Below are 24864 nucleotides of genomic sequence, written 5' to 3'. Positions count from 1 at the left end.
CTCCTGCCAAGACTCTTAGGGTAAGCAAGAACTGGGGTCATATGCCCCTATGGCCTCCTTCATTTGCCCTTCACTTCTGAACACAACACCGTGAACCCCTCTCTCTCCCTTCCTCTGGACTGGCCCATCAAAGGGGAAATTACCTGTCCCATATCCCTTTTGCATCCCTGACCTTCCCTCCCCTCAATAGTCTCCTTAAGGTCTCCTCCCTCTCCCTACCCCATCCCTCTGTGAAATCAGAATTTCTCCCTCTCTATCCACACCAACATAGGTGTGTCCACGTAGGTGGACCTAGGATTGGGGCCCAGTGGACACTAGAGTCCTTTGACTTATAAAATGTCAAACAGGAAGTAATTTAGAGATTATCTGGTCCCAGGGCCTCTTTTTACAGATGAGAAACTTAAGACCCACAAGGGAAAGTGCTCTGCCCAAGGTCATAGGGCTAGTCAATGGCAGAATCAGAATTAGAACTCAGGTTTCCTGATTCCCAGTCATGTTTTCTGCTAAAATCACACTGATTTCCCTCTTCTTTCCACCGGATTCCAAATTAGCATCTAGCTGAACAGTCCTGGGATCCTGGAGTAGAGGTGGGAAAGAGAAGAACTGGGATCTCTGGTTGGCCCAGAAGCCCTCCAGATCAAAACCTATCCTTCTGGGATTGCAAAGGGATGGTTAGAGGAAGGGAGAATATCAGTGGTGAGGGGAAGAAAAGAAATGGTGAAATAAGAGGAGCTGCTGAAGGAAAAGGCTCTTGTAGATTCTTGGCAAGAAGCAAAAAGCAGAGAGTGAACGTGGGAGGGAGAATTGAGCTCGGATTGAGCAGGTAGAGGCTGAATGAAGAAGAGCAGCCTTAATTGGGGTGGAAGCTGGGAGTGGACAGACAGGGCACTGTGGTTGATTGATGAGGGGGAAAGGAAAAAGGGACAGGTCCTCATAGAGGTCTGGGAAGGTGTTGGCTGGTTGAAAGCGTCCCTGCCTCACGACATTAACAAGGTTGTTGTTTTGTTTTGTTTTGTTTTGTTTTGTTTTCTTTCTTTCTTTCTTTCTTTCTTTCTTTCTTTCTTTCTTTCTTTCTTTCTTTCTTTCTTTCTTTCTTTCTTTCTTTCTTTCTTTCTTTCTTTCTTTCTGAGGGGAGATAGTATTTAACCATTTCCTATCTACTTTTTTTCCATTTCAGGGCCCCCAAGCAAAGGGGTTGCAAGAGAGGGATGGGGGGAAAGACTTTAATCATTTTAGCTCCCTTCCTCTGATTCTGGCCAAGACCACCTACTTCTTAGCACTATTCTGCCCCTTTTCTGGGGGTGGGGAGAATTGAGGAACAGGGTGGGGGTCAGGACTCTGGCCCTGGGGCCAAGAGATCTCTGATGCAGTGGGACGTGCCTGGTGGAAGAGCTGGGCCTGGCAGGCTCTGCAGTGTGCAGCCCCGTCTCAGGACACAGCAGGTGAGTCAGCTCCTGGGGCCAACACCATGGCATATTGCCACCCAGCCCTGGAAGCCGTGGTGTCAGCTGCTTCTAACTCAAGAGTCCTGTTCATCAAGTCCCCCCCTTACTACTCAGTCTCCTTCAGTCATTTCTCCTTATTTGGGCTGCCTCTTCATTATGGTTTAGATTTTGTCTAAGTGTAATGTAGTAGAGTCTGAAATCCAAGGACTTGGGTTTGAATTTTGTAATTATTGTAATTATTGAATATTGTAATTATTTATGTGACTTTGGACAAGTCCCCTGGACAAGAAGAGTGTTTCTTGGATAAAACACCAGGCTTGAAGTCAGAAAGAAAAGAATTAAAATCTGACCTCAGACATTTTATTAATGGTATGGACCTGGGCAAGTCACTTAATCTGTTTGCTTCAGTTTTCTAATTTGTAAAATGGGGGTAATAATAGCACCTACCTACTATTAAATGAGATAATATTTGTGAAGTGCTTAGCACAATGCCTGGCCTATAATAAGTACTATATAAATGTTAGCTATTATAATTATTGTTTTTATTATTACCAATCTTTGAAGTATCTTCTAGCTCTAAATAGTTTGAACTTTAATCATTGGAGACAAATTCCAGCCCTACTCACCTTCAAGGGTAGTATAAGGAAGAACTAGTTAGTGTAGGGAATTCTGTGCCTTGGAGGTCATGTCTGGTTCAATGTCCTATATTACCTTTAGAGAGTTCCATCAGGGAAGAAGACAAATGATTATCAGCCCAGGGCATCTTAAACTAGCCTTCCTCAATTCCTCCCTCCCCATCTCCACCTCATTCTTCCTTTCCACCTGAAAGAACCAAAAACAGGCAGAGAAAGAGCTAGTAGACTCTCTTCTGCCAAGGGGAGCAGGTGCTATTGAGTAAGCTGCTGGTTTCACAGACATGGGTTACTGGAGCATTTGGCTATCCACAGCTCCTTATTGTCTTAGAATTTGGGGCAGGTGGGCTGGGGGAGAGCTTTGTAAGTAAGGAAGTAGCTGGTGTTATAAATCATTGCTTTATACCTCCCCAGAGCTAAGTGCAGCTAGAATTGCATTATGTCCTGGACTGGAATTGCTCCTGTGCAAAGAAAGCATTTGGTTGATAATGGGTTGAATTGAGTTGGGTTCCGCTGTGCGACTGCCATTGGGTAGGAATCTTTTTCTAGGATTTGATCTAAATACTCTCTAACCTAACACTGCAATGGCTTATTCTCTCCCTTCCTCCCTTTGTGCCAAAAGGGAGTCTCTGAGCATGTGCGGGGGCTGTTCAGCCCCTCACTCTTCCAAGCTACGGAGAAAGGCTCTAGAGTTCCCGTCAGAGAAATCCCTGACCTCACCCTATCCTCCTCACTGGAGAATGAAAGTTTCCAAATCAGCCTTATAGTTTTGCTGTCAAAGATGCAGACGTGACCTTGGATTTTCCCATGTTCGGAAACTGTCTTTATAATGTTGAATCCAACTGTCTCCTCCTGAACACAGTCCATGCATCCACCTGGCAGGGAGGGGGAAAAGGAAACTAAGAGAGGGGAACGAGAGTAGTGAGACAAAGCACGAGGGAGGAGAGGTACCATACCTTAATTGGCCTTATTGGAGAAATGGAACTGTAGACAATGTGTTATTTTCAGAGAATCCCAGTGCTGGAAGGTCACCCAGCCCAGTCCTCATTTAGTCAGGAAATCTAATGGTATACCCAGGAAGTTGTCATCCGGTCTTTGCTTTGAAAACATTCACTACTCTTCAAGGCAGTCTATTCCATGCCTGAGCAGTTCTAATTTTTAGGAAGCTCTTCATATTGAACTTCTGGTTCCCCAGAAGAAAAATGAAAACTCTTTGAGGACAGGAATTGACAAATAAGGTAAATGAATAAAAATGAGTTTATTAAGCATTTCCTATGTACAAAACAACATGCTATAATGTGCTAGGGGTAGAAATGGAAAAGCAGAATGGTCCCTGTTCTCAAAGGCTCAAGAGGCATTCTGAGAGGAGAATACAACACAAATAGGGGGTTTCAGCTGTCTTGGTTCTTAGGGAAAGAGAAGGAATGAAAGGGTGGGGGGAGGGAAAGAGGAAAGGGAAGAGAAAGAGAGGAAAAGGGGAGAAAAGAGAAACAGGAAAAGATGAAAGAAGAAGAGGTGAGAAAGGGAGAGTAAGTAAAAATTGGACATGACCCATTTGGGATGGCTACTATGTTGTCACAGGAAGATAGATGTAGTGAGATTACATAGCATTGGAAGGAATGATATGAGATAAAGGCTGCTTGGTCTTACAGTCAGAAGACTTGGATTCTAGCCTTGGCTCCAAAAATTCATCTGTGTGACATTAAGCAGACCTTTTCTCCTCACTGGACTTCAGCTTCTTTCCTTATAAAATGGGCAATAAATAAGGTTATTAACTGTTGGGCAAGCATTTTGAACGCTACAAAGAGGCCTTTAGCACAATCACGGTCTTTCAGAGTTGTAAGGGACTTCAGGAGCAAATAATCCAACCTATACTTTAATATAAATCCCCTCTTCAACATCTCTGGCAGGGGAGTCACAAAGCCTGTGCTGAAGACTTTCAAGAAAGGGGAACCCATATAGTAAACAATGAAGTACTAGTGATATTAAAGGAATATGCACCAAGTGGTAGAGCATGCAAATTCCTAGAGAATATTTTAAGCCTGTAACAGGAAGAAATAGACAGCAAAACTATATTAGCGGGGGACCTCAACCTTCCCCTCTCAGAATCAGACAAATCTAACCATAAAATAAACAGAAAGAAACTAGATATTATAGACATTTGGGGAAAATTGAATAGAGACAGAAAGGAATACACCTTTTTCTTAATTCAGTACATTACATCCACACAAAAATTGAGCATGTATTATGGCATAAAAACCTTACAATTGAATGCAAGAAAGGCAAAAATAGTAAATGCTTCCTTTTCAGCCCATGATGCAATAAAAAGTACACTCAATAAATAGTCAGGGAAAGATAGGCTTAAAAAACAATTGGAAATTAAATAATCTAATCCTAAAAAAATGGGTGGGTCAAACAACAAATCCCAGAAACAATCCATAATTTCATTCAAGAAAATGACAATAATGAGACAACATACTAAAAGTTTGGGATACAGCCAAAGAAAGGGACCACTGACTTCCCTAGGCAAACTATTCGACTTTGAGACAGCTTTCATTATCAATTAATCAATTGACATTTCTTAAGTGCCTTCTATGTGCCAGGCACTGTTCTAAGGATAGATAAAGACAAAATAAAGTAAAGACAGTCTTTGCCCAGAGTCTAATGGGATAGATATCAAGTAAGCAAATATATACAAATCACACATAGTATAAATAGGAGAAAAGGTGCTGGATTTACAAGGAGTTGGGAAAGGCTTCCTGTAGAAGATAAGATTTTAATTGGAACTTATTTGAATCCAAGGAAGAATAGAGACAAAGAGGGAAAGCATTCCAGGCATGGGGACAAGCCAGAGAGAACACCCAGAGCCAAGAGGGGGAGTGCCTTGTTCCTAGAACAGCCAGGAGGCCAGTGTCTGAAGGGTATAGTCTGTAAGAAGATTGAAGAGCAGGAGGGGCTGAGTTATAAAGGACCTTGTATTTGCAATGGGGAACCACTGGAGTTTGTTAAATAGAGGGGTGACATAATCAACTCACTTTGGTGGCTGAAAGGAGGATGGGTCAGAGTGGGAAAGAGTTGAGGAAGGCAGATCCACCAGCAATGGTCCAATGTGGCAGTGCTGGAGGAAAGAAGTGGCTTGTTTTGGAGATTTTGCAAAGGTGAAATCAATAGTCCTTCTAAAACTTAAGAAAAAAAAAAGACTACATTCAGGTTCCCCACATCATCCCCACCCCCAGCAGTGTTCTTTGTCTTTCCTCCAACTGATCCTCACATGGTATGAGCCAGGTATCTTCCACTATCCTAGTTGTCCTTCTCTTTTCCACATTCTTTCTAAAATGGCATGCCCAGAACTGAAACAAGAATAAAAATAAATTATTATTTATAATGATACCCAAAGAGGAATCCAGGCACTAAAATCAAGAAAACTAGGCTTCAGACCTAAAATAAATATTTCCTTTTCTCTCTAGAAAAGTTGAGTCTCCTGAAGCTTCTGGGGCTTCAGAAAGAACTGGGCTGGGAGAGTAGTTAAGGAGGCAGACAGTGGTGTGCTCAGCTTTAGAAAGATGGAATACTTCTCCAAGTAGAGCACAAGGTGGTGTTAAGGTAAGACAGAAAAGGCAGCCTCGGGGGCTGGAGCCAGGTGGGCATAGAGCATTCTGGCAGCTGGAGAGAATTTTGGCAGCTGCGGAATTCCCAGAGTAAAAGAAGAGCCATATAGTTGTGGCTGAATTACTGCCCTAATTGACTACTAAGCCACTGGGATAACCCAGCTTCATTTCATGCTTTCCTTATCTATAATGTGATTTTGATATCATTACTAGCCCCGAAGCTGGGTGGGCTCTGAATCATACTCATTGGGTATCTGAACCTCAGAAGCATGGAGCTGAACTATTTGGAGTATGTGTAAGGAGGATGGAAAGCAGGAACTAGAACTTTGTGCTAGAAATTTAGCCCTGGAGTTGGAAAACAAGGGGATGAGGAGGGCATGGGGAATAGGGTGCTCCAACCCTTAAGGGGTATTGTGAGGAGGTGCATTGGATGACAGCAAGATGATGGGGCTCAGTAACAACTTCTGACCCTTACTAGTTGTATGATCATAGGCAAGTGAGGTAACCTTGGTTTCTCCATCTGACAACCAGAGCATCTACAATATTGGAAAATATTGTATGTGAAACATTTTACAAACTTGATTTAAAAAAAATCACATAAAATTTAAATATACTCCTCTTATATCCAATAAATCATCTTTTATAATAAAGGCTTAAAAAGAGGAAAATGAACAGTCAAAATCAGTTAACCTATTAACCCTGTCTGATCCTGCACATCCATGGTCTTCCTACCTCTACCAAGATAGATACATTTTTTTTTTCAACTTGCCACTTTCATTACGTATCATTGATTTTATTTTATTGTTCTTTTGTTTATATTGTTATAGTTAGATGTTGTTCACTTTACATAAGTTTTAGGCTCTTTGAATTCTTCATGTTCATATTGTATAGGAAGAGCCCTTTACATTCATATACCACATTTCATTTAGCATTCTCCAGTTGGTAGGCTCCTGCTCCAGTTCTTCATTAACTTGATAAGTTTTAAAGTTCTATGTAGATGATGATTGTTTTCCCTGTTCTTTGTCTGCTTTTCCTCTTGATTGAGAGTTAAATTCCCCTTTAGCTTCCAACTTGGAAGGGCCCTGAGCTAAAAAGTGAATAGAGGATGGACTTTGGTTTCCTTTTCTTTGGGAAGGAAGGAAGCAAGAGCCACTTAACCCTAAATCAGGGAAAGAGACTCCGTCAGAGTCCCCAGATCTCTATTGGGACCTGCTTTCCAATTTTCACAGGCTGTCCCCTCACTCACATCCACAGCCTGACTGACAGGCAGTGCTTCCTTGTCCAGGAAGCCTTCCAGGACTAACCCTCCTCAGATTGTTCTATAAATCAGAGAATAGCTTTGCCTCTTTTACTTTACATCTAATTGTTGCTATGTGAATATTTAGCCATCCAGGATGTGGGGAAGGTGGAGATGGGGTGTAGGGGAAAGGAGAGGAGATAATGAGATAATATTTGTAAAGCACTTAGCACGGTGCCCAGCAGGTAGCAGATAGTTTATAAATACTTATTCCCTTCCTTTTCCTTTCCCACTGTCTGGGAGATCCCTGGGGGCATAAACCATTATTTCATCAGTAAGTGAATGGATAGAGAACTGGGCCTAGAGACCTATCTTCAAATTTGGCCTCCATCCAGGGCAAGTCATTTAATTTCTGCCTCAGTTTCTTCAACTATAAAATGGAGCTCAAAATAGCACCTACCTTGAAGGATCATTGTGAGGATCAAATGAGGTAAAATTTGGAAAGCACTTAGCAGCCTGCCTGGCACATAGGAAATGCTTAATTCCTTCATCTAAATGGGAGATCCTAGGGAAGAAGCTGTGTTTATCCTTCAGATAAAAAAAGGGACTGTCTTTTCCCTCTTGCCCATTATTTCTAATACCTAGTGCTGGGCTCTATGCTTGTGAACATTCCTAGCAGAGAGATGTTCTCCTAATGCTGGGGGGCAGATTCCAGGCTTCCTTCTTTTCCTGGAATTTCTTTCACTATTCTCTTCATATATCACTTCTTCCTGCCCCCAGGAAAGAAAACTGAGGAGCCTTGGGAGTTTGTGGATCAATGAACAATCTGAGTCCCTGAGAGGTAGTTAAGTCTAGAGATTCAGCACTTCCGAAGGCGGAGGTGAGGAAGACTCCCTTAAAGGGCATCCCTGCCCTGAGGAGGAATTCCTCACCCTTATCTGACTCCGAGGCAGGGCTTCTCATAATTGGCAGAAGGTTGGTGATTCTGGAATTTAGCAATTAGGGAATATTGCAATTAGAGTCGGAATTCATCCATTACTTTTCCATGCTTCTTAATAATGAGTTTAAATGGTTGTAACTATAAGCACAGCACCAGGGACAAGGGAAAATAGAAGTGAATGAAGGGGAAGGCAGGGGCGTAAGAAGCAAGAGGAATGGATGTGAGCAGGGGCTTTGAGGCTGGGAGAGGATGCTTCTCTGAGTTAACCCTTCCACCTCCATGGGGGAAAGGAATTTTTAAAAGAAAATCTGGTATTGACCTTGAGCAGGAGAATGGAGTGACTAGAATTAGAAACCAGAAAGCTCTTGCCTCATTTTTTTTTTTTTTTGGGGGGGGGGAATCATTGATTCTTCTTTCTGCGATCCAATTCCTGTACCTCATTTAGTCAAAATGAACTGGAGACAAAAGTATCCAGAAGGAAAATAGAATAGATAAAAAAGGGAATACTGCATAGATGGAGAGTTGGAGGTGGCAATGAAAAACGAATAGAGGAACATGACCTCTGACTGCAGTATCCATGTGAGCTAATGCAAGAGAGAAAAAAAAAAGGAGTGTGAGATACCTACAGAATGTGGAAGAGGAAAGCTTTCCTGCTTCTTATACTTTCTATTTCTTCCTCTTTTCTTTCCCTCCCCTCCCCTCCCCTTGAAGGCAGTTAAATAGCAAATTTTTTAAAAGTCCTGGACTAGAGAGAGGAATCTGGCCTCAGATACTTCTTAGCTGTGAGACCCTGAACAAATCACTCAACTCTCTCTCTGTCTCAATTTCCTCATCTGCAAAATGGGAAAAATAAAAGCACCTACCTTACAAGGTTATTATGAAGATCAAATGAAATAACATCTATAAAATGTTTATTGTCGTGTCTGATATATAACAGGTGTTTAATAAAGGCTTATTTTCTCTTCTTTCATCCCCCCTTTTTTCTCCATTTCTTTTTCTTCTGTCTTTCTGTCCTCTCTTTTCTTCTCTCTGTCCTTTTCTTTTTCTCTCCTCCCATCACCTTGTTCTGCCTCTCCCTTCTCTCTCCACTTTCCTCCATCCCCTCTCTTCTCCCTTTGTTTCCTTCTCTCCTTCTTTTCCTCCCTCTTCTGTCACCAGTCCCCCCTATCGGCTTTTGGATTTACTAATCTTATTTAAACCAATTACAATGAAACACGTTAGATTAGTGGGAGATCAGAGCTCTGCCTTGCTTGAGATGTGGTGCGTGTGTGTGTTGGGGGGATTGAAGGGCAGGCTGAGCAGGATCTCCCATGGATACACAAAGGAGCCAAGGAAAGGGATGCACCATTACTTTGCATTTCAGCCCCTCTGCTTGAACAAAGATAAAGACTTTCCTCTCTAGGAGTTTGATTTCCAATTTGTTGCTTTCACTTCTCTGTCCCCCTCTCCAGACCTTTGGGTGGTGGGGACACTAGATTAGTCATATTTTCTTTCTCTAAGGTTCTGTTAAGAACTTCAGGCTCCCTCCTGTCCCCAACCCTGTTCCCTTAGTCAATAGAAGTCATTTTATTTATATTTCTCCAAAGGATTGGTGCCCAGGTGTGACAGGATAACTAGTATGGGGGGGAAAATAAAGTTAACATTTATGCAGTACCTACTATATGTCAGGCACTGTGCTAAGCACTTTACAATTATTATTTTATTTGGTTCTCACAGCAATATTGTAAGGTAGGTGCTATTTTTGTCCCCATTTTACAGATGAGGAAACTGGATAAGGTAGAGCTTGCACAGGATCACAGTTAGTAAATGTCTAAGGCTGGATCTGAACTCAAGTTTTCCTGATGCTAGCTCAGCTGTGCAGACAGCCTAGATTTAGTTCAAGTGGAACTCACAGAGACTACTGTCAAGGTCACTGTGATTGTCATTTTTTTCTTTCTAGGCTTCAGTTTCCATATTGGTGAAATGGGCATTAAATAAGGCTATTGTGAGGAAAATATTTTATGAAATGTAAAGTGCTAAAAATGAGATAATAGGCTTGATAATAAAATAATAATTTATACAGCACTTTACATAAATAATATAACATCTCATAATAAAATGATAATAAAAAACTTGACTTCTGTTAGGATCATAATCATTCAGGACTCAGGTTGAGATGACCTTCCAAATTTTGTACCTATCCCTATAGAGATTTCTGGAACAGGTAGATCTTTCTGTGGAAAACCAAAGGATCTGTTTTCCTATTGACCTGGGATACTCCAGTCTCCTTTTGGAGTGTTATAAAGATAATACATTTTTAAGACCTATAATGTACAGAACACTGTGCTAGGCACTGGCAATCCCAAGATAAAAAATGAAATCTCCCAGACTTCAAGGAGTTTCCAATCCAATGCAAAAAGAAATGGCAGCGATGACATCTTTCAACAAAGTGACATGTGATATAGGCAAAGAAGAGATACAAAGTGCTTTAGGAAAATTTGAAAAGGGAGAGAACTCTTTCATTTCCTTTTTTATAACAGAATAACAAACAGAAATATCATTCCTATTCAAAGGATACCAGAAAAGGAGGGTCATATGTTTATTTTCTCTCACCCCATATATGAAATCATGAATCTCCATTAAGTACTTTCAACCAGGAGGATAAGAAAAGGCATGATGGATGAGGTGTTGCCAGAACTGGACCTTGAAGAAAAAGAAGGATTTTAGCATGGTTTCTAACACAGCATTTCTAAAACTTTTTGGTCTCAGTTAGTTACACTCCTGAAAATTATCAGGGACTCACAGAGGTTTGGTTTTATGTGGGTTATATTTATTGATAATTCAATAAATTCAAGCTTATAATTTTAAAATAGAATATTTATTAATTCATTTAAAAGTAATAACAATAAACCATTACCAAGTTAATCATGCTAGTATAACATTTAATAAAAAATTAGTGAAAGGAACTGTATTGTTTTACAAATTTTCACAAATCTTTTTTAATATCTAACTTAATAAAAGGCAGTTGGGTTCTCCTATATTTTTCTGCAGTCATTCTTTTTTGATGTGTTACTTTGGTTAAAATATGTGAAGAAATTCTGGCTTCACACAGTTATATAGCTGGAAAAGAAGAAATATTTTAATAGACAAAGCACCTTATTATGTTATGAAAATAATTTTGGCTTTTCAGAATCTCTGAAAGAGTCTTGGAGACTCCCAAGGGTGACATGCCATACTTTGAAAAGACTTTGGATTTGGAGTTCAACGAGTTGGTTTGGGATTCTGGCTCCAGGGTGACCATCGTTCTCCAGGCCTCAGTTTCTCTCCCTGTAAAATGTGGGAGTCTGACGAGGTGATCCTGGAAGCTGTTTTTTATTTCAGAATTCTGTAGTCAGACAGAGATAAGGAGGAGAATTCATTCCAGGCAAAATAATAGTTGATGTTTATAGATCATTTAAAAAGCATTTTCTCATTTAATCTTCACAACCACCACATAAAGTAGGCAGTGCACGTAACATTATCCTACTTTTACAGGGGAAGAAATTAAAGGGAAGGGGGCTGGTCTGTGTTTACAAGTCCAGGCATGACAGCCTTGGCATTTGAATTCAGATCTGTGCTGACTATAAGTCCAGTGACAGTTTTGTCATGATACAGTGCTGCTTGGCAGGTGTGGTTTTGCATAAATGTATGGTGGTAGCACAGGGCTAGATGGAAGTGGGGGCCAGCTAGCGGTCCACTTTGGCCACAGAGTCATAAAAAGTGTGAAATAACCCAGAAAAGTCCATTGGAATCAGATTGTGGAAGACATTGGATGCCAGAATGGGCATTTCTAAGTGATTTGGGGACTTGGGGGCAATACAAAACTCTTAGATGGAAGTTTGAAATCCTAGAGCCCTGATAATTCTTGAGATCTAAGAGGGAGACTCTTTGAAGGTGGGCTTGCTATGGGGTAGTAGGGAGGGTGGGAATGGAAGGGTTAATCAGTGGCCTCTGTTTCCCAATTTGGCTTCCCCGCTGGGAGGGCTTGGGAGAAAAAGGCATCACTTTAATAAGGTTGCCCTGGTTCCAATCAATCCTGGCATTGCAGGGGGAGCATAGCCGAGAAATTAGATTAGCTTTCTCTGCTCTGAACGGCAGCAGGCTGCTGTTCCGGGGAAATGAGGCGAGGATCCAGCCATTGGTGGTAGAGCCTGTAACGGTCTGCCTGAAGGCTCCCTGGAAGGCCAAGGGTGGGGGCTCATCCTGTGGCCCCTTATCCCTCTCTCCTGTCACCCATCTTGCCTTGCTCTGAGCTGCAGTGAGGCTTGGGTCACCTGCTCTGCAGTTGGAGTGTCCAGGAGACAGAAGCAAGATCCAGTGGCTCTGACTGGCTCAGGGGCTGTCCAGAGGGGAAGGACCTTCCAGGCCCTGGAACTGCTGAGCCGGGGTGGCTGAGAGCTGAGGAGGTGAGCGCAAAGGGCCCTGGTGGGGACTGGATTGGGAACTGTGGTAGAAAGGGAGGAAGCAGGGATTTCCCCCTGCCTGGGTTCATTAGCACTCGTTGGCTCTACTGTACTAGAGGCAATGTTAGCCACGATAGCCACTGACTTGCAGGTGCTGGTTGGAAACTTTCCCATCTGTTGTTTCAACCTGGAAGGGTCATAAATGCCAGAACTGGAAGGAATTTTAGAGATCACTAGGTCCAACCTGCTCCTCTTACACATGAGGGAACAGAGGCAAAATGATTTGGCCAGGGTCACAGGTCAGATTATCTAAGGTCTCTTAAATAGCCTGAGTTGGACCATTTTGCACTTTATGCACAAAATATACCAATTCAACAGGAATTTCTTAACAGTTCAGTCCAGAGAGAGCTCAGGGATGGAGCTGTTTCCGAAACTATGTAGATTTGATTTCTGAGAGCCATCACTTTTTTTTCCCCCTGAGGCTGGGGTTAAGTGACTTGCCCAGGGTCACACAGCCAGGAAGTGTTAAGTATCTGAGGGCAGATTTGAACTCGGGTCCTCCTGAATTCGGGGCTGGTGCTCTATCCACTGCGCCACCTAGCTGCCCCTCATCACATTCTTAAGGGCTGAGATAAGGGACAAACGGGGGTAACCTATGAAGCCCTTTTCTCCTTCAACAGCCAGATTCATGCTACACCTGGAGACTTTCAGAGACGGGGATATGGATACCCGTGGGTTTATTTTTCTGTTGGCTTTGGCCTGGGGCACTTCAGGGTTACCCAAAAGCATATAATGGGTCAGAGTCTGTTTCAGACACCTGGAGAACTCTCCCATTCATTAAGAGTCTATAACTTTTTAGTACCTTCCATAGGATCTAACCATCCTGAAGCTGTTGTATCTAACTCAAATCCTTTTTTTTTTTGCTACAGCAAAAAGCCATGTTCTCTTGCGCTATATTCTATATTAGTTCCATGCCCGACTGTTCTCCCTCTTGCTTCCTTTGACCCTTCCCCCATACCTGTGCTATGGATCCTGCCTTTCTCTCTCCTGCCTTCTCATGGGAGACAACCAGGGAGCTGGTGGGGCTGATCTCTCTTAACTGATGATGGCCTGGTAGAGTTAGGGGTTACACATCCTTCCCAGCAATTGTCTGATGTAATTAAGATTTAGCACTTTGGACATCCAGCCTGTCATGAGTCAGGAAAACCAGTGGGCTGGGATGTACATCTTCACGCTCCTCGGTGGCTCTGCCTGTCACTGGCACAGAAAAAGAGCACGGTCAGCTTAGTGTTCCTGCCTGCCAAAGGGAGGAGCTGGGCCTTGGCTCTGGGAAGGAGGTGGGATCAGGAAGCGCGGCCCGCTAGCCACTGACCCCAGATGGAAAGGGCACGGTACAGACAGAGCGAGAGATACTTGGTTCCGCCTCCTGGTCACTGGCATCCTTTGTGCACATCTGGCCTGACAGCTGTTCAATCACCAAAGCGAGAGCGGGCAGCTCAATGCCCCTTGCATTGTAATTGATTATTTTGGCATACGGTCACTTCCCCTTTCACTGCATTTCCAGGGTTACAGTTGCCCTTGTGGTAAGGTATTCTCCACAGAGGGATAGAAAACAGAGGCACGGTGAGGATGCTTCTCATTAAGGGCAGTGGGACATATGTTCTGGGGAGAACCTACTTAATTTTCACTTTTCCAGGGAGAGAGAACAGGAGATCCCTCTTTCCCATGAAAAATTATCTGGCCATTGTGAGAGATGGGCTCTTATCATTTCTCTTCAATCCCTCCTCTCCAAATCTACCATGTACGCGGCTGGATCTTGGGCACTGAAAAGCCCTATGGACCGGGTTTGCATTGGTTAATTCCATCCACTCCATTCCCTACTTTGCAAAACCCAGAAAAGCTGGCTCCATGCCTGATGACCCTCAAGCTAAGTTAGCAAGATGAGCTACTCAGAATAGGTCGAGCACGAGCCCAGGAAGTTGGCCCATGGTGAACAGTGTAATGGACTCAAAGCTGCCCTAGCTTTTTACCTCCTCCCAGGAAAGAACAAGCATCAATACTTCGACCACAGTCTTCCTCATTCTCTAGGCAGCTGGTCCTGTTGCTTCCTGAGGAAGTAAACCTTGACCTTGGAGGACGTGACCCTGTTGCTAAAGATTTGCTGAGTCTCCAGATACCTGGATCTGAGCAACACAACTATTCTGCTTTCAATTCACATGTAGGACCTAGGAGCTCCTTGTTGTTTTGATAGGTTGCCAGCTAGGAATGGCATTTCCCTCTCACATTCCTTGGAAACTGAGAAGTGAAATCCAATCCTGGGCCTTCCCTGCATCCTCAGGTATCAGCCTCATCACTGATGGCTGAAATGGGATTGTCTGATGCAGAGGAAACTGATCTCCATGGTGATACGGGGTCCCCTTTCCTGGCACACATGACAAAGCTGGTTGGTTCTTCAAAAGAGAAAAGGATTAAGTACTATCAGGTCCTAGACCTAGGAGGGCATCTCTCAGCCCTCTCATCCCTATTGTTGCTAATTCCATCAGAGAGCTGAGCTGCAAGTGAGGAGATCACTGGGGAAGGCAGACTGCGAGGTTCAATGTAGAATTTTCAGGGGGAGGCCTTTATCTCAAGCTATCAATCTCTGATAAGAGATCTGAGACACTGTGCTTGTTGAGAAGGTAGATGAGAAGGTCGTCTGACAACAGAACAGTGGAAGAGGAGATTGTGATGATAATACAGGGAAAGCAAGTGAAAAAAAGAGAGAAGAAAAGAGAAGGAAGGGGGGAAAGGAGTGCAGCGAGTGAGAAAGGCAGGATAAAGCATATAAAGGAAATAAAGCTCTTTATACTTGCAAATCTCTTTTGAGACAGACTCCCCAGCTTCCAGTGATCACAATTCCCGGTATCTCCAGAAGTTTGGTGAGGAAACCAGAACTGGAACTAAAGTCTCTTGATTTTCTCCTATAAGTGTCACTGACTTGGGTCAAACATGTTGTCAGTTTATTTAGAATAGAAAGTTGTAAGGAAATTCTCTTTACATAAGACTCTATGCTCTACTTAGGGCCATGAAACCCCCTGGTACTATTCCTGACACCCTGTTCATACTCTGTAAAAGTCATTCAGTCAATAAGGAGTTTAAAGCATCTACTACACGCCAGGCATTGTTCTAAGAGCTATGGATACAAAGAAAAACTTTCAATCTAAAGAAAAGGACTCTTAAAATCATCTGTCATTTTTACTATCCACCTAAATGCCCTCAAGACACATCAGAAAGTGGTAAAGGTTATCTAATGTCAAAAATTATTTCTTCCTTGGAACTCAAGGAAAGAAAATGGAAGAAGCGTTCACAATTCTCCTCCAATGCATCTTTCCCAGGAAAGAGGGGAGAACTGGGCAGTTTCCACTTCTGTGAAATGAGTGGTTTGGATTCCATGATATTTAAGGTCCCTTAGCTCTGATTCCTATGAACCTAGAACCAGAAGACAGCAAAGTGTTCCATGAGAACATCATCAGGGCAACCAGTGCTAATTATGAGAAGGGGAAATTTAGGGAGTCCCTATCATTCATTAATCTATTGTATGAGCATTATTTTGTGGTGTGTGAGCTGGATTACCTTTATGTCCATTGGAGTCTCTTCCAACTCTGGAATTCTCTGATTTTGTGGAGAAGATTCAATTCATCTCCTTTAAGGGTAAAATGGCTTTCAGTGGTCTAAAGGGAAATGGACTGTACTTAAAATCAGGACACTTGAATTTACCACCATCATCAAGTCACCTTTCTGAACTAACTCCAGTTTGTTTTTTCTTCTATAAAATAAGAGAATTGGACTATGTGTCATTTCCAGTGTTTCTTCCAACTCTGACAGTTTATGAGTCTATAACTCTTAGCAGATGACTTATATGAGGCTGCCTGACCAAAAACTCTGACATGTTGAGACAGCTGACCAATGGGATTAAAGTATGTCGGTATTTTAGGAGAGAGGTGATAGCTCTTTTTCTGGGATGGGTTGGGGAGTAGTAGTCTCTTGTGGAGGCCAGAGGATGCAGGAGATGACCTCTCAAGGTCTTTTTTACTGAGGAGTCTATGAATCACATTTCTTCTTCATACTACTTGTGTTGTTGCTGCCGGGAGAATGTTTGTGACAAGAAGATGTCAGATCCTCTTGGAAATGAGTTTTTGAGCATAAACTATCCCCAGTCCACATTTTCCAATGACACACGCGGCAAACTGCAGAGTTGTTGCACTCAATCAAATCGAGTCCAATTACACCTTTGCTCCTCTCATCCCACTGTAATATAAATATCGCTTCTGCAAAGTGTATTAGCTACTGGCAACACAGGAGTCAATGAAGCTGACTCAGTGTGGGAGGGGGCTGGAGTCAGCCATGGAATGTTTCTTTTATGATCCAGAGACCAGTAATGGTGGAAAGGTTTATTAGGGGACAATAGAATTAAAAGAGGCAATAAGATTAAGTAATCCAGGAGGGCCATCAAAGAAACAAAAGGATATTCTTCCTTCTCAGGGTCAGAGGATATGTTTTTGTTGGTCCAGAGGCTAGGGGATGACTTGGATGAACTCTTAAGGTCCCCTTTAGCCCTTGAGGCACATGTGTACTATGCTGTGTGGTGTGTGCATGCGTGTTTGTGTGTGTGTGTGTGTGTGTGTGTGTGTGTGTGAGATCTTCAATATAGAACTAGAATGGCTCTAGATAAGTCCCTTTTAAGATCTCAGTTTCCTTATATGAAAATGGGTATAATAATATTTATGCAACCTACATCACAGGACTGGTGAAGATGTGAGTACTTGGAATAAATGTATTTTTCTTTTGTCTTAATTCCCAAAATATATATTTAGATAATTTTTCCCAGCTAAAGATGAATACACAATCTGCATAATACTTTTTTTTCCCCCTTTTCTCAACCATGCAGTGTTACTTCATTGAGCAGATAGGGATGCAGGGGATGAGTGCTGGACCTGCAATCAGGAAGGCTTACCTTTCTAGTTCAAATCTGGCTTTAGACATTTACTAGCTATGTGACTCTGGGCAAGTGATTTACCCCTGTTTTCTCCTTTATAAAACGAGCCGGAGAAGAAATGGCAAACCACCCCAGTGTCCTTGCCAAAAAAATCTCAAATGGGGTCACAAAAGGTCAGACACAACTGAAAAAAGAATTGAATAGGAAAGTCCTTATGGGTGGAATCTATGTCTTATTTCTCTCAAATGCCTGTCACTGAGGTGCTTTGAAATGGGCTCATTTCCGAGATTAAGGTCCACAGGGATCAGCACCATGGCCAGAGCACGTGCCCTTATTATGGCAATCCACTGGTGGAGGAAAAGCACTGGGAGGAAACAAGTATTTATTTAGCACTACGATATGGCAGGCACTCTGTGAAGCGCTTTGCAATTGTTATCTCATATGATCATTGCTGCAACCCAAGAGGTAGGGGCTATTATGATCCCTATTTTGTAGAGGCAAACAGAGGTTATGATTTGGCCAGGGTTACATAACTAGGAAGTATCTGAGACTACATTAGAATTGGATTAGAGTCAGATCTGCTCTGACTCTAAGCCAGTACTTTATCCAGTGAGCCTACTAACCTCACTTCAGGAAGGCAAAGTAAAATGGGCTGGCTAAATGAGATGCTGAGAAAGACAAAGAAAGTTCTGCCAGGAATTCAAGGCTATTGACCCATCTAGGATGGGGACAGCCATAGTTCAGTCTGGAGACAGGAACCTGGAAGTCATCTTTCTTCCAAGTGGTGCAACTTTGGCAAAATTTACTGGGTTTCTGTTTCTTCATCTATAAAGTAAAGGGAATCAAAAACCTTTCCAGTAATTGACCTTCTGTTTTTGCCGTCTCCCCCCACCTTCCTATCTTTTAGCTGGTTTATTTGTCAAGATGAGACACAATTGAACTAATCTGAGCTCTGGCAGAGGGATGGAACAGAATGGGGCTGGGCTGGCTTTGGAAAGAGAGCGAGAATTAGAGCAGTTGAGCAGTGGGAGATAGTCACCATCCACAGTAATTCTGACTTAATGAAGCCATCCTGCTAAAGCCAAGAGCCCATGGAGGATATTGAGTTTGGAGAAATGAGATTACAAAGAAGGGACAAAGTTTCAGAATCTAGGGGTAAAGAGTAGAGTGACACAACTTGATTGAGAAGGCAAAAAATAACTGAAAAAAGTGTTTTCCATGACTGTGGCTGGTCCTTATTCTTTAATAGAATTTTAAAAGTAGCAATGGAACAAAATTTGAAAATATTTACTTCAACTTTATTACTTTGCAGAGGAGAGAGCTGAGAGCTACAGAGGGAAGGGATAACTAAGGCCAAATAAGTTCTATTTTTTAGTGTATTTATTTTTAATACACATTTTTAATAATTATGTCAGGAGAGAAAAATCAGAGCAAAAGGGAAAATCATGGGAGAGATTAAAAATAGAAAAAAAGAAGTGAATATAACATGTGTTGATTTACATTCAGTCTCCTTAGTTATTTTTCAGAATGCAGATGGCATTTTCTGTCCATAGTCAACTGGGATTGCCTTGGATCACTGAATTTCTGAGAAGAACAAAGCCTTTCATAATTGATCATCACAATTTTTTTGTTATTGGGTACAAAGTATTTTTGGCTCTGCTTGTTTCGCTCAGCATCAGTTCTTGTAAATCTTTCCAGGTCTTTCTATAATCAGCTTGTTCATTATTTTTTATAGAACAAAATATTCCATAACCTTCATGTAACACAATTTGTTCATTCCCCAACTAATGGGCATCCATCCCTTTTCCAACTCTTTGTTACCACAAAAAGAGCTGTTACAAATATTTTTGCAAATATGGATCCTTTTCCCTCCTTCATGATTTCATTGGGATACAGACCCAGTAATGGCACTGCTTGGACAAGGCATATGCCCTTTGGGCATAGTTCCAGATTTCTCTCCAGAATGGCTGGATTCTTTCGCAACTCCACCAACAATGTATTAGTGTCCCAGTTTTCCCACATCCCCGCCAACATTTATCATTATCCTTTCCTATCATCTTAACCAATCTGAGAGATGTGAGGTGTTACTTCAGAGTTGTTTTAACTTGAATTTCTTTAATCAATAGTGATTTAGAACATTTTTCACATAACTACAAATGGCCACATAGCTTCTATTACAGGAATGGATCCTTTGATTTCTGGGTCAAAAAGACTCTTTCCCAGAAACTGCTTACCTGCATCTAATTATAAGTCTCACAGAGCAATGTCCATGACAAACGAATCAGTACATGGGGATATCAGCCGATACACATGTCCCTAGGTGGGTGGGAATGTGCCCCTTTTCTAGAGTTTTTTGTGGCTCACTTAAGATTCCTCCAGAGTTCTCCTTATTCCTAATACTCCAGAAACTGAAAATAGAAGACTCAGAGGGAAATGGCTGGAGCTAGTAGAAAGTCCTAGCTTTGGCCACTGTCAGGTATCTGTTATGTTTAATAGCTGAGACTCAAGTAAGATCTTGTGCCCAAGTTATTATTTTTTTCATACTAGGATTTAGAGTTTTTGAATGGTTTGTGAAGGCATCCTGAGTGTATTGTGACTTTCTAAGTTTTCTTTCTTCCCTTTTGTCAATTTTTAAGGGCAAGATTAGTAATCATAGTAAAGAAAGGATGGTGTGTGTGTGTGTGTGTGTGTGTGTGTGAAGAATTACACCATTCTATGTTCTACTCACAGGTAACCTGTGCCTGTCTTTTACCCCTCAAAGATGGGAAATGCTCTTCTACAATATAAGCCAGGATCTCCAGAGATCATCTCAGTTATCCTCCAGCCTTCATATAGGATTGTACTTAGCTCCTTCCAGGAAAATAATAAGTGAGCCTTTGCTAAAAAGTCGCCTGGGAAGAGATGACATCACCAAGTTCATTTATTCACTCCGGGGCTGTCTACTTAGGAAATCCTTCCTTAAGTCCAATTTAACTTTCTTATACTGCAGATTCAATTTAGTTTTTCTTTTTCTGATCCTAATCTGAGGAGATGGAGAATAGCTTCTGAAGCCTATATAATAATTTTCTAATTCTCAAATTCCCTTTCTTACCACAACTTTCTTCTCTTTCTTCCCTCCCATTCTCTCACTTCTACCAAACTTGTTCTGCATCATGACCTTCAGTACCTCCATTTCTCCCTCTCTTCCTCCCAGACAACAGCTTCTTTATGACTGTGTTAGCCTTAACCACACAATCAAATATTTCAACGATGTTCTTTCTGGCATCTACAATCTCTTATCTCCCTTCCTCTCTCTTGAACTTCTCTTGCTCTGGCTGGACAAACCCTGGCCCTGGAACATCTCTCACTGTTTGTTTTCTCCAGTCAGGTTGATAGGTTGCTAGACAAAATCATGAAACTATGGTGATTGGATCCATTACACGTTCATGCTATTTAAACTTAACTGGGCCCTCTCTACTGCTTGGTAATTCTTTTATTATCTCTGGCTGGCTCCATTTGTATTTCCCAGAGTGATTATTCCAAACCTTTTTTCATTCTTGACAAGTCTCCAAACATAGCCCTTCTTCCCGCTTAGTACATAGCCTCCTATTTTACTGAGTCTGAAGCTAACCGTAAGAGCTTCCTTCTTCACCTTATGGTTTCCTTTATATTCTTTTATTCCTCTATCTTCAAGTTATTTCTTCTCCTCTCCCAAGGGAGAGAGGAATGCCTCCACTTTTCCAAGGCTAACTGTTCCACCTGTAATCTATTTGTCTCTACTTCTTCTGGCTCTTTCCCCTCTGTCTACAATCTTGCTCAAATCTTCTCTATCCTAAAACAGCACAAAACTGAACAAAATAAAAAATACCACTTTCCTAGACCTTGTGCTCCCCTGAAGCTATTCTATTATTGGGCTTTTTTTTTTTTAGAGTACATACTCTTTGACTCTACTTTTGCATTATCTGCCCCTCAATCCCATCTAGTGACTGTCTTTACTGTTTTATTAAAGGGTTCTCTTCAAGGTCACCAATGGGTCCCACATTAACCAAACCCAATGGCTATTTATCCTTTTTCCTCTTTCACTTTTCTGTAGCTTTCTTTACCTTTCTGTGCTGTCTGATACTGCTGGCTGCTCCCTCCTTTGAGATTTTCTCTTTTCTCCTGACCCTCTTTCTTCATAGCTGTCTGATCTTTATCTGTTCCATTCATTAGCTCTTCCTCTTTCTCACTCCCCTAAGTGTAGATGCTCCCTAAGATTTTGTCTCTGGCTCTCTTCTTTCTACACAGTCCCTCTTCCTTAGTGAACTTCTTTATTCCTTTGGTGACCTTCTTCCTTCCCTTGGTTTCCATCTTACCTTCCTTATAAATGAGTCCTAAATCTTCAGCCCTGATCTCTCTTTCAAGCTTCAGTCCCATATTTCCATCTGTCTATAGGGAATCTTCATTTGGATCTCCTGCTGCAAGCTTCACACTTGATATGTCCAAAACCAAATCTTCCTCCCACCCAATGTAAAACAACAGCTCCTTCTTTGGAGGCAGCATGTTACAGATATAGTAACCATGAAGACTGTATTTGGAGTTAGAGGATCTGGAATCATTTGTAGCATTTGTTACTCTTGTGATCTTGATTAAGTCACTTGAAGTGCTGAGTCTCACTTTTCTCATCTGTAAAGGGAGTGAGAATAGACATGTTGATTTCTAAAGTTCTTTCCAGTTCTAAATCTTTGATCCTGTGATCCTGACCCCTTTTCTTATTAATTTCAGGACCCAGACACTTAGGCTTGTAGCCCAGGTGCTCTGTAAATATAAAATACTGGATTTTGTTGTTATTCCTATCATCTTTGATTTCTCCCTATTTCTTATCGATCCCTTATCCAATCAGTTATAAAAGTTCTAGCAATTCTTTTTTGTCAAATTTTTAGTCACCTCCTTTCCATTCCTGTCGCCACTGCTAAGTTGTCAAAGACTGTCCTCCATGTCTGGCAGATCCTTATTATTTTTTGACCAGGCAATTCCAACAGGCTTTCATAATTTTATCTCCTTGTTTCTGGGCTTGCCTTACTCTGGTCCAACTACTCATCATTTCTATATTAATGTGGGAATATTTTCTCAGTCACAAAAAGCAAACACAAAAAACCCTAACTTTCACTGTTTACTTCCTGTTACTTTCCAAGCAAAATCTAAAATCAGTTTTATCATTCAAAGTTTCATATAATCAATTAACAAATAATTATTATGCAAATATTGTATCTAGATACAATTTTTCTAGTCTTGTCTCTAATTGCCTATGCTATCTACTTCAGTCAAACTAGATTACTCATTGGTCCCTGACAATACTCTATATTTCCTCATCTCAGTTTTAATTGTCTTCATTTCCCCTCTCAACTACCACTAGAACTCCTCCTGTTGAAATCATACCTTTCAAAACCTAGCTCAAATGTCACTTCCCCCATGAATCTTCCTAATTGGATGTGACTTCCCTTCCACTGATCCCTCTAGCTTTCCATATCGCAATTGTGATTCTTATTACATTCTACTGTGTATCAGACCTTTTTTCCCCTACAGCCAGCCATGTCTCCTGTTAGACACAGTAAGATCTCAACAAATATTTGTTGAATGAGTAAATGGGGCAGGAGCCCATGCCTGGGCAGCAGGTAGAAATCCTAAGTGATAGAGTGATTTAATATTAGAAAATCCATGGCAGTTGCCCCCATGCTGGGTTTGAAGGGACCTGACTTTGTACTTCATTTCTATCACCTCTGAGACAGGGGCATACAGGATGGGGGCTGGGAGCTGGATTGCCTGCTGCTTTCACTCAGGGATTCTCAGGGAGAATATTAAATAAGCTGCATCATTCCCCAGCTTCTCCAGCTAAATCTGCCTGCCTCATGCTACTTTGGAAAGCTTCCTTAAAAGAAGTTTGTCTCCGGTTGCTGAATGCCCAAGGTGCAATTTGGTTAAAGAAGGCCTGGGTTGTTGTGATAGTTCTGGCAATTTTATTAAATCCACTTAATGGCTGTGGGCCTTGGTCTCCCTGTCTATGAAAATGGGGTGACTTGTCCATTTCTTTCCCTGAGGGACATTTCAAATCGACTTAAAGTCTCAGTGCTTTTCTGGAGTTGTCAGTCTTGAGCAGAGGGGAGAGCCCTCCACTCCCCTGGAGGATAGGCGTTCTCAAAAAAGAAGGCAGACAAGGATGTAGTTGCGGTTGCCCTGCCCCCACTTCGACAGGCTCTCTTGCTCTGGCCTCGCTGGGGATAAATAATTGATTATGACTAATGGATGATTGCGCTTGTATGAAATATTCAGCCTTGACCGTGGCAGTTTGTATAATCAGTATAATCAGATGTTTTATGCTGCCCTCCTGGTAAAAGATGAGGGACTCCTGGGTTTCCCCAGCAGCGTGAGGGACTCCTCCAGAGGGCACCGAGCTCTTTAGGAAGCTGTGTTTGTCTGTAGTTTTCTGCAAGGAGGCAGCAGAGAGGGGAGGGATGGGAGCAGGATCCCCACCTCCTGGTTATTGGAGGTATCTAACCCCGTCCTGACCTGTGAACCATCAGTCATTACCTCTGTGAAATTCTAGGGGCTGGACAAAGGGAGCCAACCTGAATTAGGTTAGTGCTGAACTTTCCCTCATCCCTCCCAATCCCGCCAGCCCTCAGCTCCCAGGAGACTCCGGCTTCTGAATCCCCTTCAGGAGGTGGTAAATCAGGTGTCTCCTCCTCCCTGGGGACAGGAACAGGGACAGGAACAGGATTAGGCTGAATGTATGCAGAGACTGCTGCAATCGGCTCCTTTCCTGACCTCTTCTCCTCCCCCCTCCCCAGCAGGCTGCTAGAGGGATGACATCATTGAGATGTCTGCATGGAGTCACGGTCCTAGCCAGCTAATATGTGGAGACCTCTCTATGAGTGGGAGTGGACACGGTCCTGATGGGGGAGGGAGTGTAGCTCGTGCACATTTGGGAGGCTTGAGACATGGGCCTCTAGTTCCTTTGTACTAAGCACATCTGGGAACCTCTGTGCAGATGAGCCAGACTGGGGCTTCCTCCCCTCCATGGGCGGGGGAGACTCCTTGGACTCTGTGATTAGCTGTATGACTTCATCTTTCTCCTTTGTAAAACTGTGGGCTTGGACAGGTGTCCCAGGTCCCTTGTAGCCTGAATATTCTGTTCTCTTCTATGTGGTTCCTGGTCTCGTCTGTTCCTCCTCTGGGAGTGCTTTTCCTTAAGGTTTTAGGATATAAGGAAGGTCATGGTGCTTTCTCTGTGCCTGGTCCCTGACGCTGGAGATCAGAGAAGACCGTGTCCATTATGTCCCTCGGAGCCATACCTAGCAGTTCCTGGACTTGGGAAAGTGATGGCTGCGTGGGGGCGGAGGGAGGATGAGGAGGTCTGTGCTGCAGTCTTGCGTGGGCTGATGCTGAAAGGGGAGGAAGTGTACCCAGGATGAAGCTCCTGCTACAGCCGCCGCTGCACCGGCCCAGGAACAGGGCAGGAAAGAAGGAAAATGCTGCCCCTGCCTCCACATTGCTTGCCATGGGAAACTCATATGGAGTGTCCCAAAAGTGGTTTTCTGCTCTCAAAAGCTTGGGAACATCCTGCACATCTAGCATTTCCTCTCACCAA

At 42.5% G+C, this 24864-nt stretch overlaps 1 protein-coding gene across 2 annotated transcripts in view; it reads left to right on the top strand.

Annotated features, from left to right (window-relative positions):
- SYT2 (synaptotagmin 2) overlaps positions 1-24864 on the top strand; it is a 167450-nt gene that overhangs the window by 899 nt on the left and 141687 nt on the right. The window lies entirely within an intron of this gene.

This window comes from Sminthopsis crassicaudata, chromosome 4 (genome assembly GCF_048593235.1).
Source record: "Sminthopsis crassicaudata isolate SCR6 chromosome 4, ASM4859323v1, whole genome shotgun sequence".
Classification (NCBI taxonomy): Eukaryota; Metazoa; Chordata; class Mammalia; order Dasyuromorphia; family Dasyuridae; genus Sminthopsis; species Sminthopsis crassicaudata.
The sequence above is the reverse complement of the archived record's forward strand: the minus strand, read 5'-3'. Positions and strand labels throughout refer to the sequence as shown.